Genomic DNA, 20,752 nt, shown 5'->3' on the forward strand with positions numbered 1-20,752 from the left:
TGGGGGAACATGTGCACCAATATTAAATTATTTTAAATCTTTCAGTTTTCTGTTGACAACAAAAGTTTGGCACTTTTCAAGTATGGGGACACTTGATATAAACAGTGTATTAAGCTCAAAACATTAGGACATTACAACCAAAACTATACTGTGTGTATATATATATATATATATATATATATATATATATAAAGTGGCTATAATGAAGACAAAGTGCTCAGGTGGAAATTGTTTGTATTCTTTTATTTTCCAAACCTGATTATACAATTTTATATTGAAAATATTTTCCTCGAAAAAATAAATAAAACTCATAAAACAACCTTGTAGGTACTTTTGACACATTGTGGAAATGGAAATTGAAAAGGAGTCTTTTTCCAGCACCGGACTATCAAACTATAATAGTTATAATAATGATACTTTCAAAAGCCAGAAACAACCCTTTGAATATGAAACAAACCAGAAAACTTACATGGAAACAGGGAACGTTTAACCAAAAAACAATGTTATGTATGCATTACAAACATATTAATTCATCAAAATATGCAACATCACAGTCACTTCACCATTCTAAAAAAATACCTGAAAATATGTATAACACAAAAAGGGATATGGTTTACACCAAGCAAGATACTGCGCCATAAAACCAAAGTTTCAACAATAAAAGAAAGTATGAGTGGGTACCCAAAAATAACCGGAATGAATTTCAGGAGGCTGGGCATTCGTAGTACCAGCATCCACCTCTTGCAGCACCCTTCCCAAGTTAGTTTGCCGACCGGCGGCGTCTGCTAAGGATATAGCCGCATGTTGTGAATTTCCCCAAGCGCTTCAAAATCATTCCTTGTTCTTTGCAATGTCTGACTTGAAGGACCTTCCACATCCATAAAATGATTTCCTTTCAAGACTTATCATACGGATCAACAGAAAAAAGTCACACGGGGCGAGGTCCTGAGAATATGGGAGGTTGAGAAGCGGTGTCATGCCAGGACAGCGTCTGCTGAGGCATTGTTGTGATGGAACTATCATTCCCCCTTTCCCTCCTATCGGCGCATTTCTGCCTTACTGAGTTTCGCAAGTGTCGCAAAATTCTCCGGTAAAACACCTGGTTAACAGATTCACCAAGAGGAACAAACTCTGAGTGATCAATGCCCAAATATTTTTGTGTTCGTCTTCAGTTGAGGAGGTTAAAGGTCGCCCAGAACGAGGTTGCTCATCGATCAAAAAATCACCAGTCTTAAAGCGAGAAACCGCTTGCAATTTCTTATTAGCATCTTCCTTGTAAGCTCTCTGAAGCATTACAAGAGTTCCTGGCACAGTTTTACCTAAAGCAATAATTCACAGCCCCATGTTGTTCTTTCATATCAGACATTGAAAAAAAAAAAAAAAGATTTTGAAGTGCTTGGAAAAAATATTTGCAGCAGACAATGCCAGTCGGCAAACTCGCTCGGAAGAGGTGCTGCAAAGCGCTGCTAGCGGCGGAAGCTGGTACTACAAACAGCCCGCCTTTCAGAAATTCATTCCGGTTACTTTTGCATCCAACCTGGAACAAATCACTGCACCAAAAGCTTTCGATATATGCCATGTTTAAAAAAAAAAAAGATGGCAACCAGTCAAAGAGGCTCAATAGACCTTATGAAAAATTGTTTGGTGATCTGACAACACTGAGAGCGTCGCCATTTTAATGTTGCCAAGCGTCGTCGGTACGAAAGCACGGTGGAGGCATCAGAGAGAGCCGTACGGGCAGTGTACGATGGCGCAGCAGCTGTTTTCCGCCTTCTGACCATGAAATGTGGGCAAACAGTCTAAGCCACCTATCGCAACTGTCTGATAAAGCTCTAGGAGGCCTGTGCACGCTGGCAACAACCTCGTCGAAGCAGCGGAGCAAGTCCTTCGCCTTTGCTGTACAAGCTTACACACTGCGGGTTGTCGCCAACGTGTGCACAGGCCTCCGAAAGTTTCATCAGACAGTTGCGGTAGTTCTGTTCGTCCCCGTTCCATGGTCAGAAGGCGGAAAACACAGCTGCCGCGCCGTCACACACTGCCCTCCACCGTGCTTCAGTACCGACAACGCTTGCTAACATTAAAACAGTGACGCTCTCAGTGTTGTTAGACTACCAAGCAATTTCGCATAAGCTTAATTGAGATGAGGCAATTTTCTCTGTAACATCAAGCAACATCAGCCACAGTGTGTGCCCAAATAATGGCAGACTTCGATAATTGGTGCTGCAGCTACCATACTCCATTCACCTCTAAGCTGAGACTGTGGTGGAAGCTACGTCCTCGTTAGATTAGTCATACACCTCTCTTTTGCCACATCATCACGCTCCCGGCCATACCCACGCGCAAAGAGTTGGGTCAGGTGATAAAAGCAGTGATGTGATTGGTCATAGCCATTTTGGAGCAGCTGTTTGAGCAGCCAAAAGTTCATTTTGGAGAAGCAAAAAGAGCTCTTGGAGCACAACCGCACACTATCACAGCAAATGTGAGGAGAGATGGCAAATATTAGGAGAACAAACACCAGCTGTTTAGTTGCTTGTGGAAGCACCAGACACGGCAACAAGACAACGACTGATGAAGAACAGCGCAAACGGTTGTGGATGATTATTTTAGGTACGAAATCCCACTGAAAAAAATGTTAAAATACACTCATTTTAAGCACCTAGATTTATGTGTCCTTCAAGTTCTAAGGGGGGTTGTAACAAAACTGCAACTCTTAATTCAGACAAAAGAAAAACAAAAAATAAACCTACAAGAGTCCATATATACCTTCTTGCACCCCGTCTCGCTCTGGAGGAGTACCTTTCCCCTTAGTATGCAGGTGTGCTGCGGCGAAGCAAGACACGCAACATAGCGACGCCTAATTTGCAATTGTTGCTTCACTGCATTACACCACGCGGTGAGAAGCGCACTCAACAAAGCTAACTAACCCACCAGAACAGACCACGAACACGAGACTTGTTGTAAAACTTCTAAGCACTGTCAGTGCTTGGTGCGAAATCAAATCGAATAGTATGTTATTTGAGACGATCATCGAAAGTCCTGAAAACCCGCACGAGCCTACACTAACGATTCGCCCCGGCAGCGAGGCCTGCAGCTGTTATATTTTCAGTATTATTTAATTGAACTTAAGTTCTGGTGCAATGTTGGTGCAAATTCCTCACATTTTGACCAAATGTAACAAGTGTAGCAGAATAAGCACTTAGGCACAGTTTGGCACAATTGGCGCAGCAATCACATCACAGGGTGATAAGAGAGAGGCGCTGATTGGTCCGGCACGGTGAACATAGTATAGCTGGTGCACACTTTTGAAAAGGGTCTATTCAAGGGTAGCTGACAAGCTGTTGTTGGCTGCAATACAAATAGCAGAAGTGCATACTGCAATGTTCACTCGTCTCCTATGATTTTGATATAGCCTTTGTTCTTCTCATGGGCAACACTGGATCCCACCGCTGCCGGCATGTCGTGGTCTAGACAGGTTAACGACGACAGCTGATTCATTGCATACAATACGTGGTCCTGTGGGTTGTCGGGCTGGTGGCGTCTATTACATGGTGGGCCTTATCAGCTAACCCTCTTTCGCATCTTTTTGCTGGTGCTTGCCACATGAGGTGCTGTGCTCGGCGGTGGGCACTGGTGTTTCCCGCTACAGTTCTAAATCACTATAAAAAAAAAAAAAACAGGGTGACAAACCTGTAACAATGTAGCAAACAGATTTGTTTTAGGCTGGCTTCACACGAGAAATCTTTTTCAACATTTTGACATTGCAACGCGAACAGAATTCTGGAAGTTTCACAATCTAAACCAACAAGGACGCCCCCCAAAGGATTGAGGATCCATTCCACCGCCTGGCCATGGTCTGACGAGCAGCTGAAATCTCGTTACATCTTGAAGTAGCAATAGCTGCAATTCCAGTCTCCTGAGTTCACAAGCAGCAACCGCTGAAATAGCAACATGCTATTTCAGGTATGATCACTATCCAAAATTACAATTAGTTCATGCTGCATAGACCCAAACTTTCGGATTGATCACTTGCAACTATGCCTATGTCTTTTGCTGATTCACCTGGAACCATAAATTACAAAACTAGAAAAAAATAAAGCAATCAAATTTTGTTGTCGATTAACCTTGTGATCTTGCAGTGATAATGAAATTAAACTACAAGCATATACAGGTTCATTAAAAAATATGTTTAATATCTATCTTGAGTGAATTGCTATATTTTTATTGTGAATGTCCCATTATTGCAAGCACATCTAATGCAGTCATTGAAATGTGACAGAGACATCTTGGGACATTTGGGATACGAGTCACCTTACCAAGGCCATTGCTAGCCTGGCTGCAAGCATGCCAGTTGACAGTGTCACCAAATGCTTCACCAGGAAAAATACATTTGTCTCCATTCATTTACGCCGGCGCACCCACACTGCGAAATGTGGCTCTCCTAACGGTGTAGACACCACGCATCTGAGAGAATGCATGAGGATCACACCGTCCACACTGTACAGCAGTCATGCCGCACCAAGGGAGAGGGCTGCCATGGGCACGCCGAGATACCGGGTTTGCCGAGACAGCAGAGGCAGCTCTCTCGAATAGTGCTCCAGGCGTCCACAACCATAGACGGGAACAGTCGTCTATTGTTGCCATCAACTGTCCCAATAGGCAGATCTCACTAAGCAATCCACGCATGCGTGATGCCGCTATAACTTTAGTTCACAGGAGGCAGTGCACGAGACAGCTCGTGTCGTCTTGTCACGTGCAAAGCTCCAGCGGGGTTCTCCCACATGCAGATTAAGTTTCTTTGATGCATTGTGGCAGCGGCGGCTTAATGAAACTGGCTGGTGAGATTGGTCTATTCAAAGGCAAAAACCCTGAGGCTGCTGCACATCCAGTCGTTCCAACCATGCAAGGCCTCTTTGTGTCCAGGCCATTGGATTCTCATGGGGTGAGATATTTTCATAGTAAAGTATCTGGTGTCGTCATGTCACACCCTGGTGGTTTTCAACACCCATGGCCTATATAATTCCTCTTCACTTTCAAAGAATTCTGTTACATCAGAAAGATGAGAGGTTGAAAACAGGGATGGAGAAGAACGTCAGAGGAAAGGAGTGGTGAAGCAAAGCGACTGACCGAATCGTCCTAGGCGAGCCAACGCAGGACACCTGTTTGTGCAGGGCGTGGGCTGGGGTGGTGTGTTGCCAAACCTGGGTGGCCTTTGAAGGAAACCTAGCCCGGGCTTGGCTCAACTGCCAAGACCCCACTTTCATCAGACACGGGGACAACTAGCACAGCCAGGCTTGCAGGGGGTCTGAACCCATGCTGGGCTCGGGGCTCATTGTGATTGGTGACACCACTCACCGAACACCCACAAGCGCACAAGTCTCCTGTGGCAACGCAACCGTGTAAGAAGGCATTCAGTACATGAAGTAGATACTGATCAAGCTAAGCGAGAGATACACTTCAGCTGAAAAAAAAATGAAGGCTCAGCTCAGACATATGATAGATGCCCAAGTGCAGTTGTCTGTCAAAACCAATGTATTTTACATGCTTTAAGTGAACTAATAGTTATCATAGATAAACTCAAAGCTACAAAGCAAAATGTACCTAAAATACTGAAAGCTGAGCTAAAGTATGCACAGCTTTCTTAACCGAAATACCTAAGAATGCTTTTATTTCACTTGTCTTTCTAATTAAGTGACATCTCTTTTTCAGCTACAAATGGAATGTGCTCACGTGAAACCTATAACTCCATGCTAAATCTGGTCATTCCTCCTCTGCAGTGTGCTGGCTTGCTCAAAATAAAATCAGGTGGCCTTATCTTGGTCTCAACAAAAAGAAATTGTCAAGGCTAGTGCTGCCTTAGCAAAGCTTTTTCTTGAGGCTTTCTTAGATAGACCGACTGAGTTACTTTCGAACAAACCAGCCAATAAATAGATTATGGAGAAACAGAATCAAGATTACACATTCCACTGAAACGAGTAGCCAAGTGAAATCACCAATTAGCTGAACGCTCAGGCGGTTGTAACCTGCCAACTCAGTAGCCTTCAACAAAAACTCTTTTCATTGCATCAGTTGGCAAAGTAGATGTGAAACACGTGCACAACAAAGACAGGCATTGTATGATGGTTCCCACATGAATCGTAGCTGGCGTCCTATGACACTGTGACATGGCACATCCCGATGTCGCATTGTGGGGAGCTGGCCGACGCAAGCAGAAATTGCAACCTCATATATTGGTAATTTCACTGCAGTGTCAGGTGTATGCAGTTTGAATGTTCTTGTGTTCTGCGAAGCTACTGCAAGCACCATGAGTGCCAAGGAGGGTGTTGTGATATCACCATCTCAACTACAAACAAACAAAGCATTGCAACAACGACAATGATGCCGAGAAGCGGTGCTAAAATGCTGAAAGGTAGTGCATGCCTTGGTTTTGCTGCATAATTGGTTTTGTTTTAAAGTTCAGAAGGTGAAGAGGAATTGCAACAGTCAGGGTCCTCTGGGGTAACAACCGCTACGAAGTCACATAAGCACTGTGGAAGGTGTTAGCTGTGCCAGGGCTCACGTTTCATAATAACGCACTGTGCCTGTTGTCAGGCGCCCGTCACTATATACCTCAAGCAGTGCGAGAAAGATGTGCGTAATTAAACAGTAACAGCCAGTCAAGCAGCACCAAAACAGGACCTGGAAGGGTACATGGGCTCATCCAGCTTTGACACCAGAGAAGCCTGAGCCAAGCTGGGCTTTGAGTGGAACCTCAGCAGAATCCACGAAGGAGGCCCAGACAAGCCTTCCTTCATGTACGTCACAAAAAGGTGCCTACCACACACTGTTAAGTATATAGGAGGTCGAATTTGGGACGCAGTCTTCCCTCAAAATAAGCTTTAGTCACTTTCCATGATCCCGAGTGTTGCTTGGGGTCTCGTGAAATGACAGCCCCGGCAAGTTCTTGCCCACAGGTACCACGACAAATTCCAAAAACAGCACCAAGAATACAAGAACGCACGAGAGGCTTATTTTCATTCACATTTTCTGCCTTGTATAGGAAGGCGACACACCCTTGTAGTGATAGCTGGGAACTGGCAATTGAGCAGGCAATATCAGTATACAGGAGGCTATGCTCCATGACGCCTATCCGGGGGCCCTATGTTGCGCTTTTCGGACTCCCACGGCGACTAGGGAGAGGGAAGTGACGTCAAACACGCAGCAAACGCAGATTGGATGTTGATTGGTGAGAGTTGCTGATGACGAATTTCCGCAGAAGAAAACAAAGAAAAAGTGAGCTTTGTTTTCTTCTGCGGAAATTCGTCATCAGCGACTTTCACGAATCAACAATTAATCTGTGCTTGCTGCGTTGTTGACGTCACTTCCTTGTTCCTAGCCGCCTTGGGAGTCCACAAAGTGCGACATAGGGCCCCAGGCAGGTCAGTCATGAAGAGCTTGGCACAAACCATCTTCTGGAACTTCAGTGTTGACAAAGAGATTTAAGACCATGTAAGAAGGTGCGAAACATGTGCCCAGTCCTGTTAAATGCCCCTGGTGCAGGTTAGGGTCAGCTGATTGGATACCAAGCAACGATGAACATGGCTTATATTATGCCGTACAGCTGGAGAGTTACGTGATACTGATTGACACAAAGCAGATAGAAGCATCGGCCGAGACCACAGTGGAAGCCCAGTGCGACATCTTTGATCGATTTGGACAGCCAAGTACACTTGTGTTTGACGACAACAAACGCAGATTAATAGTACTGTTTTCAAACAGTTTTTACAACAGTCATGTACATCACCCCACCACCCCTTTGTATCACCCGCAGTTCATCAGGTTATCCGAGCATGCAATATGTGGAGACAAGGGGGAATTTATGAGGTTCAACCTCACAGTCTTGGAACCAGGCTTGCAAGCACTTCCCCGCTGTTGTTGAAGTTCCACTGCTGGAGAACCTCAGCAAAAGATAGGAAGTATTCTTCTTAACTGTTATTTGGCTACCACATCAGATCCCCGATTGATTTTTGTCTATATGCATTTGGACTCGTCCCCGCACATGGGAGGCAACCATCCTTTTGGTTTGGGACAGACTGTGTGGGCGCGCAGTTTAGGCCTATGGTGGATTCCTGAAATTGTCTGCTCACTTGATGGTATACGAATGACAACAGTAGGCACCTCAAGAGGACAGCACCAACACCAGGCAGATCAGCTCTGGACACAGCTTCCCCAGAAGTGGGCCAGCCTACCTGTAGTAGTTTTTTGTTGGAGAGGCAACAATGTTGCAGGTTCGGTGGTTCAATCATCAGGCTGCTCCTTGGCAGCAGGAGACATCCAAAAAGCGCTGGTAGAGCGGCCAGGTGATGGGGTACCCTGATGGGAGACCAGTAGTGGCGGGGTTCACAGTCAGCGCGAACCCTGCTGGCGACAAAGCAGAGGTGATTGACTTTTAGGTTTAGATTTCATTAATTATAGAGCAGAACATCAGAACTGAAGAACAAGAATGGCAAAGAGGTGCAAGCTCGGACTCGAAATTGCACTCGTAATGGTGCAAATAGTATCTGTGACGATGTAAGAAACTAGTAAAAGCCAATTATTAGATTCTCCTTTCCTCAATTTTTTTTAAACAAAACACCAAGAAAGACATTAAGGGGGTACAGAATCAAAACTTGGAATATTTCCAGAACACTCGAAATAAGTGAAATATGATCCACGATATTCGAAAATGATAATGGCACGCTTGCAGTTTTAGCAGATGGCTGTATTTTTGTTCCAACCGACAGATTCTGGCGAGCGCTTCAAAAACAGCCATCGAGTCGGCACGCAAATCTCGGGATATTTACCCGTAACGTCACGCTCGCAACGTCACGGGCCCATACGAGGCCAAGGGTATAGTAATTACGATCGCCGTCACTAGGTGGCGCCAGCTTTATCGTCAGCGCGTTACAATTCTGACAAGCAGTCTTGGGTAAGTTACTTTTAAAAAGTAATTCGTTACAGTTACAGTTACTTTCAGATAAAAGTAGTGAAGTTACCGTTACAGTTACCGCAACAAAAAAGTAACTCGTTACAGTTACAGTGACTTTTAAAAAGTAACTCGTTACAGTTACAGTGACTTTTAAAAAGTAACGACGTTACTTTTCAGTTACTTTTTCTATAACACAAAAAAAAATTAGGAAAAACTAGAAAACGCTTTTCACCAAGTTTATTTGCATAAAAATAAAAAAAAGTGTTCTTTTTACTTCGTATTGTAAGTTAGCAGCAGTTGCTTCCCGAAATTAGTTTCTGAAAGTTTCTCTTGTTTGATAACGAACACGTCCCTGCCCTTGTTGAAAAGGCGCTCTTCTAACGCGCTAGATGGGATTGCAGTGTTGTTTCGCCGGAAAAGGTTTTTGATTGCCGGGTAGGCGGTGAGGCAATAGAGTGCCGTATTCTGCAGTCAAGGTGTTAGTAGCCTCCTCCACGTCAACAAAATACCCTCTGTACGCCTGCCATGCTAGTTTTTCTTTGTTCTTATCAACATTCATATCCTTGGTAGCACTAGCACATTGCTGGCTCGTTGACGGTTGCGCTGGGTTCATAGAGTCCCTGGACATATTTCAGTTTGTACCCGGCAAGCCAGAAACAAACCCCGCGGAAACAGCAGTAAATTTTGCCTCGACTGTAGACCCTACACCGGATTAATGGCACAAATCAAAATACGAAACATGCGCAGTGCGGGGTGGCGGCGCTAATCAAAATACGAAACATTCGCAGTGCCCTCCGCGTGTATTGTTTCACGTTTAATTCACCCGATTAAAAAGCGTTTGCGCAGAAAAAAAGAAAAAGTGCGAAAGAGATAGTTCTTCAAGACACTAAGATGCAAGTGTTCAGTCAAAAAGTACAAGCGCGTGCTAAGGATAACTACATTTTTTTTTCAGCAAACCTACTCGTGGCTATATTGGGGTCGGGACTGGCGAGAAAGAACGTATTCACAAGTCTGTGCAAAAAATAACTTGACACTCGAAATGTCGGAAGAGACAATTTGGAAAGCGCAAAAAATGGCTAAATTGTACTCGTTCAGTGATATATTATTCATAAAAAAACTGGAAAGTAACGACAAAAGTAACGTCGTTACTTTCATCGTTACCTCAGAAAAAAGTAATAGAACTACAGTTACAAGTTACATTTTTAAAAAGGAACTCGTTACAGTTACAAGTTACCAAAAAAGTAACGAAATTACAGTAACGCGTTACTAGTAACGCGTTACTACCCAAGACTGCTGACAAGTCGGAATGCCCGAGGTACGGTGTACTAGACCTGATACGTGCGCCAAGCGTCGCTCGCTCCCGCACGCCTCCATCGGACACGCCACACCGTGGTGTAGCCCCTGATGGGCCCGTGACTTGAGACATTCCAACAAAGCTCGGACCTCAACTACCAGGTGGTATTAGGACATTTTTTTAATTGTTTTAAAATTGCTTTTCTTGCATTTATAGACAAAAGACTGCTGTTTGTGAGCTGCTGTCATGCAGCAGACCATGTCTACACAAAGAAGTCGCTAAAATGTTGCTTCCGTACCTCATTAAAGCAGAACGAAAAACTACTGCTCTCCCATTTGTAATATTTTTTTAACAGTAGCTATAGGAAGACTACAATAATAAAAATACCAGAACACAACACTTATCTTCTAATACACACAAGTGATCAATGAGAAATGATATTAGAAAAACTTCATATCCGAGGAAAGTTTGTCATAATTGAGATAGTCGCAATCAGAGAAAAATATTGACTTAATGGCGGCTGTTGTGGTCACAGGCATTTATGATAAAAACGTTTTCTTAGAAGAAAAATCGAAAGAGAAACAATTAATTTCAGAGCACTGCGATTCACCGAAAGCGCCCGTCTAGAACGGAAGAGATGCTAGCTCGTCCGCGTACGGGCAGCCATCGATAAAGCTTCGTGTCGCATGCTGGTGCACGCTCGTTCTTCAGCATATGGTTTAGAGCGAAGAGGCCAATGAGGACAGCGGCCGTATTGTAAACACCAACTTCTTGGGAGGCCGGAGCTGGGTGGCCATCCTGCGCGCTATATTCCATTCATCCCTAAGCTGAAACTGTGGTGAAAGCTACGTCTTCAATGGACCAGCTATACATCCCTCTTTCTCCACGTGATCGCGCTCCCGCTCATATCCATATACCGAGGACTGGGTCAGGTGATGAAAGGGAGGCGGCTGATTAGTTCGGCGGGCAAGCAGTTCCCACTGCAGTCTCAGCTCAGAGCCGTGTTTAGAGAGTGTTTGGTCAGTGCTAGGCGCAGGCAGTGCCTGGGAATGCACCAGAAGCAGAAAGTGGGCTTGACATTCTCTCTTGACCAACCAGAAGCCTAAAAGAATCCCTAGCGGTAGTAGCGAGAAACTGTTTTTACCATAGGTATATGTTGGTGTATGGTTTTAATAAGCACGTAAGTGTGAAATGTAGTGACCCTTCATGGTTTAAAATAGGTTGCACAGGATGTTACAATCATGATCATGCAGAAAGATGTAAGAAACAAATGTGCCGCTCAACTCTGTTTTGCTCAGGGAGAGTGTGACCGCTCAGACGGTAGATTGCCGGCCTTCGGCGCACGGATTATGTCGATCATTCCGCCAGTCGCACTCTTTCACCATAATTTTGGATGACCGTGATTGAAACATCACATGTACCACATTTTCAGTCACCGAGAGATACTCCGACGCACTTATGAATTTGTTTCCCGCAACCACCGCCAGGGTATTATTTCCGGCTTCTGATTGGTCACATTCGAATTTGTGAAGACCCCCTGGAACACGCCCAGCCTGCTTTCGGCCAATGGCACTTCCTCATTCGTCTCCTATACTTCCCAACGAATGGCCAAACTTTATACATATACGGGTCTGTCTCAGCTTAAGGGTGAACGGAGTTTAGGGCAGCGTGTCTCAATGCAATAAAATTTCGTAAAGTCCAAAACCGGGTACAGCAGAGCGACCGGCCAAGGGGAAAAGATCAGAAGGTTTGAAAGGCCCCGTCTTGCAAGGCAGACTGGTAAACTGAACAATCACGGGCGTTGGAACACTGTGAAGAACATCAGGGGCTTATTTACTGCCCTAAAAGAACTGAAAGAACACAAGTGTTGGAACACTGCAAAGAACCTCGGAAGCTTATATATTCCCCTTAAAAAAAAGAAAAAACTAAACGAGCACGAGCGCAAGAACGTTGTGAAAAACCACGGGGGCTCTTTTTGTGCCCAGAAAAAAGTTAAACGGTCGAAAAAACGAGGCTCGGCCAACGCACCAAAATATAGCGGTAGCTGACGCGCCGAAATATAGTGGTAGCTGACGCACCAAAATGTAGTGATCCTCTGGTGGAGAGGCGACGATGATGGAGGTTCAACGATCCGGCTGTTACTTGGCAGCAGGAGACATCCAGGAAGGGCCGGTAGAGCGGCAGCGCTATGGGGTGTCCTGATGGGTGACGAGGCAGAGGCGATTGACCTTTAGATTTAGGTTTAATAAATCATAGAGCAGAAGATCAAACCAGAAGAACGCAAACGGTGAAAGAGGCGCAAGTTCGGGCTCGTGCTGGCGCTTGTAAAAGCACAAATAGCGCTCGTGACGACACAACAATCTAGTAAAAGCCAATTACTACGCTGCCACTGAATCTCAACCTGCTACTGAATTGGAAAGTTCACGCACTACGTACGTACAGCCAGGAGATACAACCGCGACGGGTGCAGCTCAGACATTCAACCAGTCCGAGATTGATGAAATCAGTACGGGCGACACAGTCACATACATCTGAGCATGTTTACCCTGCCGATCCTCGGTCCCAGTGTTCAATGGTTTAACACGATCAGGTATACAACTAATAATTTTTTTTAAATATTCTTTGCAATAAAATAGGTCAGAACGATATCCTCACCTCAGTTCAGCAAACACCCACGCCGCTTGTTGTTGTTATGGTGCCACAGCTACACGCTACACCCCACCACGGGCCACGGCTGTCGAGACAGTGTTGCTGCGCGCGCTGACAAAATGTTTATTCCACGAATTTACGCGAATTGCACAACATTAGTGATCTTGGCGGATCTTAAAAGATCACGAAAGCTAAGGAAGAATATCATTTATAGTCTTCAAGTAGTTATCCAAGTTACTAATATCATTTACGACTGCCTGCACGTGAATATCGGATTCGAAAGTGACTACACCCCGTCGTCACCTGCATAAAGGCGGTCATTCCACAGCGGTTTGGGGTCGTAACTCGCCTTTTGGGGTAGTCAAAGCCTCCAAAGCGCCATTTGACCACCCAGGGTAGTCATTTTTTCTTAGAGTGTAATAAGGATCGGACGCGCCACAACGTTCACTTTCTATTCGCGATAAAAGCCACATAATTGATAAAACCAATTTCACGTGCTACTTTTATAGTGCTTTTTGGCACCTTGGTATCGATATTACCAATACGGACAGTGTGGCATCAGCTAAACGTAAGCTAGTTGACGGCGTAGAAAGCTTTATTCTTCATTCCTCCGGCCTTCAGAGTTGCGTCACCGCGCATTTCGGAAAAACGTCTATTTGATCTTCTCTCGAATACAATTTTTCTCACGAATACAAGGAAGTATTCTGCAAAAATAAGGCCTCTCCCGATGTGTGGACAGGATTAGCTACTTCAAATTAAAAAAATAATTAAAATACAAAAACACGCATGCCATCACCAGGACCGTCCTTATCTGAACACACCCTCATTTCCTCCTCCTCTCCTCCTGTCGCTGAAGCTGCCATTACAGATCTCAAGGACAACGGTTACACATGCATCATTATTCACCTTGTTCCCCGCAATCGAGGTCACGCACACCGGCGCGCCCAACAGCGAGAACAAAGGACCACACATATCAGAGTGCCCAATAAAAAGGGAACAAGTAAGGCACTGGCACGTGTGCTGGCAAAAGATAGGATTCAGGTAGATCATAAGCATATGTCAGCACTGGGACGACTTATGCCACGGCCAGAAGATTACCCACCCAAATTTAAAAAAAGCAACAACAAGAAGTTGTGTACATATTTCCCTGCTCTGATCGCTCCGTTACATAAATCGGCGAAACAAAAAAAAGTTCCATGAAAGGTGTCTCTGACACAAAAAATGACGCGCGCAAATTTTACCACGAACACAGCACCGTTGCGGAATATCCTGATATAAAAAAAGCAGAACCGACTTCAAGAATATGTGGATCGCCGACGTTCAGTGTAACTTGCGGCATATGCTCTTTATTGAATGATGGCACATCCAAACTATACCAAGCAACATGTATAGGTCCCTGGGCGCTTTATCATCCGTACACATAAACGCGCTACGCTACGTTACGGAAACGAAATCGCCTCGACAACAGTAGAAGTTGCTGCCCTTCAAAGAATCATCGTTGTCCCAAAAGAATAACCAAGTCGGTTTTGAAACTTTAGGATCTAGTTGTATATGGATTGTCTGGAGTTCCTTTATTAATTCCTCATACTACCTCAATGTGACGGTTATTTCCCAGCTGTCTGATATGTCGGGATATACATTCCAGCTATTGCCTTTCATTTTTTCATGGCATTACGATTCGTTCGCAGGTAATCATATCTCGGGATAACATGTTCTCTTGCTACGCTGCCATAAAACCATAAAGGTTTCGTGCACGTTTTGTTTTTATTATTCTTTAACTTTAGTCTTTTTACTAGGGTTCTAATACGCCAATCTTACCAGACGGTTTGCCTAAGGTGCGAAATTGCCGCATTGCACAAAAAACCATTGGATTTTTTTTTTTGCTCTAAACAATTTTATTGGAGCTCTGCGGGTGCAGAACCTGAAAACCAATACGGCATGACATGTCTCGAGAACAGCGGCCTTTTTCATGTAACCTAATGCTATTGCGGCGTCACGGTTGTTCCAAATGCTTGGGGAGGCTGTTCTTTCGCCACCCTTTGCCTCCTCTCTTGCATCATATCCTTCTCAAGCCTAACTATAATTAATTGGAGACTGCTCTGTTTCTCCAAGGCCCATCTCTTCGTCCTTTGCATCTTAGTTTTTTTTTTTCTGCATTTCCAACGTTCGCTTCCTCAGGTTTCTGCCTGGACCTAAAAAAACCACCGCCCCACCGCCTCGCAACGAATCATTCAACCTTCCCTTCTCTCATGTGCTCAGGGTAATCAATAGTGACTTCAAAAAACGAATAGACAGAAGCTGAGTTGCACACCTCTTTTTATTGATGCCCATGACCGCACGTGGTTCTAACACCTTTCTCTCCGTTTCTTCTCTGTCTTTGGATCTCAAGAACCGTGGATATAATAACCTGCACCCTTTGTGCCGTCGCCTTCCGCTTCTTCACACCAGTTTTGATTTGCTACCCTAGGTTTTGGTATCTCCCGCGTAGAACGCTTTTCAGTTTAGTGTACACCACCCCCAGGTTTGACCTAGCCATGTTTTCCCCCAATAGATATTAGCCTCTTCATAACTTCTGCCAAGCACGCTACCGGGTATGCTTGGACTTTCACTCGCGTGTCTTCCTCCACCGCAAACCACAATCCTGCCGTACACGTGGATACTTTTGAACTTGATATGGGACGTTTTTTCTTTGAAGTACGTTTTTTTTTCATACCTGATCGAATCTTAGGCGGACATGTGTTTTAGTTTGCTTTATATTACAAACGTCAATAATAGAGAGAACCGTTTTCCTTTCACGGCTTTGTTTCTACCCTCGTGCAACCTTTTTTGATGGTGCCCTGAGCAGTTGCTTTTGCTTGGCGAAATATATATTTGGTTTGGGTGTTCTAACCCATGTTTTTGCTAACTGGTCTGAATTTTTCCTCTTGTTTTTCTTTTAATTCTCAGTCCTGAATTGTTTTAGTGCGGAATGGTGTCACGAATTAAGGGATTTTATTTTTAAGTTGCTTTGTTCGGTGCTGTCTTGTTTCTGCACGTGTTCTTATTCAGTTATGAAACCAACCACATTGAGTTCTTTGGCATCTATCGTTGTTAACACCACCATTCTACTTTTAGAATCATCTTTGGAATTGCTAACGCCTCTGTAGCCGGAGAAGGCCGTCTGGCTATCCAATGCCTGGAACCTGAAAGGGAGAATTTTTAGACACATATTTCTGCCGAGTCCATTCGGCGGGAGGTTTTCCCGGAAAAGAAAAGTAAGATATTACGTTAAGGGCAAAAACACAAATAGAAACAGACATACAAACCGTTTGTGTTTTTATGTTATGCCTAAGTAGCTTGGTCTGAGGGAAAATTGACTTCCCCCGACTTCGCCCTCGGAGACCGGGGATTGGGATTAGTGTTTCTGGAGGCGACGAGTTCATCGAAGGAGGGGCTGGATGGGGCGTCGGAGGACAGCGGAGTTGGAACGATGAGAGGGTTGCGTGAAATACTTTGGGGTAGCTGTAGCTATAAAGAGTACTGCTTTTTCGGGAGAAGTGGCGACCACACGGACGGGCTGGGCAGTTCGGCTGGTTGTTCTTCTGTCGTATGCTCTTTGGAGTTGAAGTATATGAAGTCTTTTGGGAAAAGTTGCCCCAGATTTGCCTTTCCAGGGTTTACCCTGGTCTTCGGACAGGTTATTTCTCCTTATCGTTTTATTTTTCGTCTACGGGTTTCATGGCGGAAGGGTTCATATGGCCGTCCTACGCCAAACTAGGTAAACTAAAATCTACTAGAAAAGGTGCTCCGAGGAAGGCATTCTGCTAAAGATTGCGTAAAAAGCAAATATTTTCCAGAAAAGCTAGGAGGCGGTCAATTGATATCACAGGCCGCTTCCCTAGGAGAGGTTAGGATGAAAATGAATAGAGTACTCGAAAAGTTCATACAAAAATAACTTGTGTTGTTGTAGAAAACCAGTGCAAAGAAAAAAAATGTAAAACAGACCAAGTGTCTCGACAGTGATCGCGCACTTGTGGTTCCTCACCAACAAGCAGGTATGGTTGGGTGAGGAAGGTGTGGCAAATCCTCAAGTGGCAGAGGAGAGCCTCACAGACACGTTTTGGGTTATAGGAGGTTTCCCAGATACCGCGACCTTGCTTGACGACATGCAGCTTGTTGTTAGCGGCCAAATCCGACTCGGACTGTACAGTTTTAAAAGTGCAAGCTGTATGGACATTTTAAATGATGTCTTTGCACGCTATGTGGGCGTGTGATGATAAACGGTTACGCGAGGAGGCGGCCAGTCTATCTGCATCCTCGTTGCCTGCAATGCCCATGTTTCTCGGGATCCGACGAAACCTATTATCCTTCCTATCTGCGAGGCCCAATTAAACTTTTTCATGCACCAGTTGGATCAAATTCTTTTTGGCTGGACCAAGTGAGCATGCCGCAGTAATAACGCTCCCAGAGTTCGCAACAAAAGAACAGCTTTAATCACGTTGCACCGGACAATATAGGCAAATGCTGTGAGCACGCCATAGAGCTTGGCAGTAAAAATGATGGCAACACTATCAGCTGGGTCCCATGTCTAAAATAATTTGAGTGAACAGCCGAGTTTTTATACATTGAGGTCTTTTCCCCATCACTGTAAAATTATAGATAATGATTGAACTTTACTTGCAGCGCAAGAACTTTCTATTGTAAAATGAGGTATTGGAATTTGTGAAATACAATTCACAAGCTATGGGATTGATATATCATGGGGCAGTATGACATGCACTTTCTAGGACGTGGACATTTTCACGATGCAGGCCAAGAAAGTGACGAAGGTTTTTAAAACGAAGACTTAAGGGTCGAATAAGAGTTGGCTTATGGTGCAGCGTGCGAAAAAATCTAGACTCGAATATAGCTGTCAGCTGGATTGCTAGAATCGAATCAAACCTTGTGAACATAGACTAGACTTAGGAGCTCCTCTCTTTTCTCGAGTGACATTTCATTATAGTCAACATAAAAGCTTAGCATAGGAAATGTTTGAAAAGCACCTCTTTGTAGACGCAAGACAAGGTAGTGCCTAGGATCAAGACTCTTCAAGGCAGACTGCCGAGCAGATGCATAAGCACTAGTGCATTAACCAAGACGTGATCCTATAGAGAAAGGCAGAGACGACGCAGACACCTCTTATTGGAGCCCCAAGACTTGTGAGCAAGAACTTTGAGGATGTTCATTGCGTACATACTTTTGCTTCAACCGTCTGAGGTGAAATACAAACTTAAGTTTGCGGCGGAAAATCACTACCAGGAAGATATGCAGTGGTCTAACCGCAATAATATTTTCATCTAAAATTAGTATTAGGTTTAGCCAAAACCCGCGCCACTCAAAAAGGGACACAGATTGTTACTTTTGAAAAGAAAACTTAATAACAGTTCCTTCGCCAATTTAGTCATTCCATTTATGGTTAGCTGTAGCTGCCTTTCACAGCTAGAGATGTTGAAGGATGCCACATAAAATAGAATATCATCCACATAGAGGAAGAACGATAAAAAGAAGGCAATTACTTGAGAGACAATTTCTACTTAGAAAAGAGTGACACTCAGGACTCCTCCCTGAGGAACAACGTTCTTCTGAACAAACGAATCAGATTGTATTGTGCCTAGTCGGACACCCAAAGTGCGTCCACATAGGACGTTTTTTATGCAATGAAGCAATATACCACGCAGTCGAAACATAAAAATGTCGAACAGGATGACATATTTCGAAGTGCGAGCATAAGCCTATATCAGGTAATACAACGAATGATACTCAATTCTGCTTATTCACAAATGTCTCGCGTACAATTGTATTCAAACGTGCTAAAAGGTCGGCCGTGAAGCGTCCATGCCGACAGTCTCACTGATTTATACACAGACAATTATGTTGTTGAAGAAATAGACGAGGTGTTTGATAACTAACTTTTCGAAAGTTTTCCCCAAGCAACTCGTAAAAGCTATTGTTCTGGCTCTGCAAGGAATGGAAGTATAGTTCCTAGGCTTCAGCAGCGGAATAACTTCTGTCCGCCTATATTTGGAAGTGAAGTATGAAGCTTTTTACAGGCAATTGAAGTAAGTTAGTATAGCAGCGGGTGATTCCTTCGATAAGGTCCGGATCATATTGTAATATATCCGCTCAGGACCTGGGGACGAGTGCTTCCGGACATTAAAAACCATCTGGAGCCCGACCATTGAAAAAGGTTGATTGTAGGGCGCAGGCGCTACTCCTGTGAAGCTGCTTCCATCTTTCAGCGTCTTTCTTAAACTTAGAAAACGCTGAAGAGTAATGTGGGGTGTTAGAAATGGCTGCAAAATAATCGCCCAAAAAAAATAGCCTGGACACGCAACGAGTCCAGTGAGGAAAATAGAGGCGCCGTAAATCAGCGGTATTTGCCATTCAGTTTGTGAAGTCATTCCCACGTTTCGTTTGTTGGCACGTAGCTGCTGAAAGAGGTCAGATAACCTTTTCAAGATTTCCTATTTGCCTACTTGTCGGTTTAACGAGCTTGAGCTACATTTCTTTGTAACTCTATAAAATTCACAGATGTCGGATATCTCCCAAATACACCCCAAGAATTATCCTGTCTTTTTTTCTTTTCTCAGTGGTGGAACAGTTTTTATTTAACCATGGGTTACATTTTTTTGGAAATTTCACAAGAAGTCTGAAGGATGGGGAGAAAGGCAGCATTTTTCATCTCATCTGTAATGCCTGTGGTGTCATTATCATGTGTTAATTGCAAGAACATTCGAGGTTTGAGCTCCGAGACACTATCACCAAAATCAACTAGGATTTATAGACTAAACTTGGAGCTCTGAATTCAGGCTTTAAAAATATATCAACAACGTCACTTTGGGGGATTACGGATTTTGTGTTCTTCTGTTCACACTTAGGAGTCTGCCACGCCATGACGTCTTGGTCTGACGCATTAGTGGAGACTTCTGTTCCCTCGTTCGTTGTCTCGGCTTCTGGAGGCGTGGCCTTTGCTACAGGTTTGGGAAGGTTTGGGCACGTGCGACACGAGAGCCAGGCCACTCCTTGAATATTGTGGCTCTATCGAAGGAGTGTGGGTGAGGGTGTCGACCCTTCCCCCTGCAAGGAAATCGCGAGGAGGGACAGTTGCCTTAGCTGCCGGCCCAGGCTGAGCTTGAGAAGCGGCTTGTGTGCCGCTTCCCAAGCCTCTGCTTTCATGAGAAGGCAGAGCCTGTTGTCCCGCAGGAGCCGGAGTGTTTGCAATCTGGCAGGGAGGGTCAGTACACCAACCAGCCGAGATTGCACACCCTGGAGACTGAATCTTCCACTAATCAGGGGGGACTGCCGCGGCTTCACTTTGTACGTAAAGGACGTCTGGGTTGCCACTGCAACTTTCAGTGGCGCACGTCCCCGCTGGACCACTTGCGGATAGCCGCCCTTGCGCAAGAACTCGAAGCGACGGAGCGTTTCCAAGTAGAATTTTTTTTAAGGAAAGTTTTTTTTTTTTTTTTTTTTACGTCTTTCAAGACCGGGAATATGCAGGGTGTGAATCACTACAGTTCAAACAATGGGCTGCATTCGAGCAGGAGTCAGCAGAATGGTCATTTTACCACTCTTGGCACAAGTGGCCTTACCACGGTAGTTCTGAGAGTCATAACAAACCTTGGGCCATGGAAACACCTCCAAGGGTTGGGCACCTAGGGTCTAACCCTTCAGTTCAGGTACCGAGTCTTCGTCGGGTAGAATAACGTGGTGGATTGGAAAGTTTAATCTATGTGCTTATTTTTACTTTCCTGGTCAACTCGACGCAAGGAGATGCGCCTTGCAACAATAACTCCTTGGTTACAAAGGCCCTCAAATATTTCACTGTCATAGGTCTCAAGAAGGTC

Source organism: Ixodes scapularis, unplaced genomic scaffold (assembly GCF_016920785.2).
Source record: "Ixodes scapularis isolate PalLabHiFi unplaced genomic scaffold, ASM1692078v2 PGA_scaffold39__5_contigs__length_11793443, whole genome shotgun sequence".
Classification (NCBI taxonomy): Eukaryota; Metazoa; Arthropoda; class Arachnida; order Ixodida; family Ixodidae; genus Ixodes; species Ixodes scapularis.